Below are 3,478 nucleotides of genomic sequence, written 5' to 3'. Positions count from 1 at the left end.
AACTAGAATAAGAATAAAATAAAGAGAAAAAGATATCATCTTTTCCTCTTCTTCTTCATCACCAAAAAAATTTCAGCCATTAGAGGGTTTTTGAGCTTCAAAATTTTCAGCCACTTAGTCTCTCTACAAATAAGTGATTTTAATGAGTTTTCTTAATGATTTTTATATTTTTGAGACCCTTGTGTCATGAGCTTTCTAATGAGGGGACTATTTTACAAAATGGTTGAAAGTCTAGAGTTTTTCGTGAGAGCATTTACGTTGTTTTCTGAATTTTTGTGGAAGAATATGAATCGTTGATGGTCGCTAAACTAACTAAAAATTCGACTAAGGCAAGCGCACCTACCGACATTAAACCACGTCAGAATTACACATGGCTTGAGCACCTTCACACGGGCGTGGCACACGGTCGTGTCCCTGTCGAGCCCAATTCTAATTCTATTCGAAAAAAAGCTAATTTTGGGCATTCTAAAGTCTATAGAAACACCCTAGAAGAGGATCATGGGGAATACAGAGCACAAGGTAGAAAATACTCGAAGATAGCCATTGGAATCAGCTCAAAAGTAGGATTAACTTCAAGACTGAAGATCTCCATTCAATTTCCTTAAAAGTTCTTTGGGTTTCTTTATGGTTTGTTGTTTTCCCAATTTTGAGATGTTTTCCTCCATCGTTATGAACTAAACTCCTTAAATACCTAAGTGAAGGGAAACCTAAGATAGTCTTATTACTATTTGAATTATATGATAAATACTTGTTCTTATTCTTAATTATGTGTTCTTAATTCTTGCTTTAATATTTCAAGATATTAACTCAAGTCTGTTGTGCTTATTTAGTGGAGCAAAAGTCCCTGCTTAAGAGTAGATCTAGCATAATTAAGCAGAATTGAATGTAATCCTAGACATAGGACGACGTAAATCTGCTGGATTAGATTCAAATCTAATAAGGAGATCCATAGGTCGAGTTAATGCAAAAATAGGCATTTTAATTAGAAAGAGATTTCAATTAATCAACCTAGAGTCAGTTGTTTTAAGTCTCGAGAGAGATATTAACATAAATCGGGGATTTCTACGGATTAAGTCAAGTGAATAAATCATCTAATTTAGAAGTAATAAGTGAAGTCTAGGTGGATTCTTCCTTGGGTATTGTCTTCTCCATCGATTTTCCAAAAGTATTTTTCAACTTTTATCTCTGTCGTGTTCTTAGTTAATTAGATAGTTAATCTTAGTTTAAAAATGTCCCTTTAATTTTTAGGCTAGATAATAAAAAAATAGTAATTACTAGTACTTTTAGTCTTTATGGATACGATATTTCCGGTCTCACCACAACTGTACTACTGTTCGATAGGTGCACTTGCCTTAGTCAAATTTTTAGTTAGTTTAGTGACCATCAAGTTTTTGGCGCCGTTGTCGGGGACTAAGATATTAGGAACGCTTGATTTTTATTACTTTACCCATTTTTACTTTTATTGCAATTTATTTTTTTTATTTACTAATTTTTCTCCCTGTTATTTGCTTCTGGTAGGAATCTTTAGTTTATGACTAGAAGAAACCCGTCAGAACCCTTGCTATTTGACAGTGAGATAGAAAGCACAGCTCGCAAAAATCGAAGAGAAATAAGGCAAAGCATATAGTATATAGAGGAAGATTAAGATGACGTGATCGATATACCTGAAGAGATGGCAGACGATCCGAATAATCCGCTACCTCCTGTAGTTGCTGCAAATCCAATAAATCAAAATCCTGCTACTCGTACTATGTATGATTATGCTAAACCTATTTTAACAGGAACTGAGTCGAGTATAGTTGGACCTGCTATTGCTGCAAATAATTTTGAACTAAAACCTAACACGATTCAAATGATACAACAGTTAGTTCAGTTTGATGGTTTGCATGACGAGGATCCAAACATTCATTTAGCAAATTTTTTGGAATTCTGCTACACCTTTAAAATCAATGGTTTTCTGACGATGCCATTCACCTTTGGTTATTTCCCTTTTTATTACGGAATAAGGCTAAATAGTGGTTGAACTCATTACCACGAGGGTCAATCACTATCTGGGAATAAATAATCGAAACTTTTTTGCTTAAATATTTTTCGCTGGCTAAAATGTTAAAGTTGAGGAATGATATTTCTTCTTTTGTGTAGATGGATTTAGAAACACTTTATGATGAATGGGAGAGATACAAGGATTTATTGAGAAAGTGCCCTCACCATGGGTTACCTCTTTGGCTAAGGTTCAAACATTCCACAACAGTTTGAATCCCTCAACTAGACAAATGATCGACGTAGTTGCTGGTGGAACCATCAATAATAAGACAGCTGAAGAGGCTTATTAGTTCATAGAAGAGATGTCAACAATTATCAGTGGCAAGTCATGAGGACAAAGCCGATAAAAGCAGTCGCCATTTTTGACGTCGACTCAGTTACTATGCTTTCAAATCAGGTAGAACTTTTGAATAGAAAGATTGATGGTTTATTTGGTTCTACGCAGGTACATCTAATAATGCAGTGCGATACAAGTGGAGGTGAAACGAACAATTCAGAATACCCACCCTACGGTCCTAACATGGAGAATGAGCAAATGAACTATATAGGTAATAATCCTCGACCTCAAAATAATCCTTAAAGTAAACATATAATGCAGGCTGGAGGAATCACCCAAATTTTTCATGGGGAGGACAAGGAAATCAGAGACCACCACCACCGCCAGGTTTTCAGCCTACTTACCAGCAAGAGAAAAGCCGAACCTTGAAGAGGTGCTTACAAAGTTTATCTCAATGTCAGAAACACGTTTCCAAAACACCGAAACCGCGCTTAAGAATCAGCAAGTGTCGTTTCAAGGGCTCGAAACTCAAATAGGACAGCTTGCCAAGTTGATCTCTGAACGACCACAACGTAGCTTGCCAAGTAACATTGAAACTAACCCAAGGAAGCAATGCTATCACTATGCGCGACGAAGAAGGGTTAGTTGAAAATGAACCAGAACCGAGGCAAGAAAAGGTGGTAGGTAAGGGTAAGGTTGTTTTGAGCCACAATGAACCAAAATAGGTAAGTAAAGAGTATACACCTCGTGTGTCATACCCCAGTGCGACAAGGAAAGACCACACAGACGAACAATTCGGTAAATTCCTTAAACTACTTAAAAAATTCATATTAAATTACCGTTTACTGAAGCTCTTTCACAGATGCCAAACGTAGTTAAATTTTTAAAAGAGCTCTTAGCAAAAAAATGAAAGTTAGATGAGTCATCTCATATGGAGTTAAATGCAGTTTGCTCAGAAATCTTGTAGAATAGACTACCCAGCAAATTAAAAGATCCAAGGAGTTTTACTATTCTTTGTTTAATTGGTAATTTAGACGTTAAAAATGCCTTGGCTGATTTAGGCGCTAGTATTAATGTCATGCCTTATAAAGTGTTTAAACAACTAGGTCTTTGGAAACCCAAACAAACTAGGATGAGTATTCAACTGGCTGATAAAAT

At 35.9% G+C, this 3,478-nt stretch overlaps 1 non-coding gene across 1 annotated transcript; it reads right to left on the bottom strand.

The window, feature by feature from the left end:
* Window positions 1-2,109: 2,109 nt before the first annotated feature.
* On the bottom strand, window positions 2,110-2,216 carry LOC128290948 (small nucleolar RNA R71). Its single transcript, XR_008280727.1, has one exon. It is a non-coding gene; the product is annotated as a small nucleolar RNA R71 (small nucleolar RNA).
* Window positions 2,217-3,478: the final 1,262 nt, after the last annotated feature.

This window comes from Gossypium arboreum, chromosome 3, assembly GCF_025698485.1.
Source record: "Gossypium arboreum isolate Shixiya-1 chromosome 3, ASM2569848v2, whole genome shotgun sequence".
Taxonomy (NCBI): Eukaryota; Viridiplantae; Streptophyta; class Magnoliopsida; order Malvales; family Malvaceae; genus Gossypium; species Gossypium arboreum.
The sequence above is the reverse complement of the archived record's forward strand: the minus strand, read 5'-3'. Positions and strand labels throughout refer to the sequence as shown.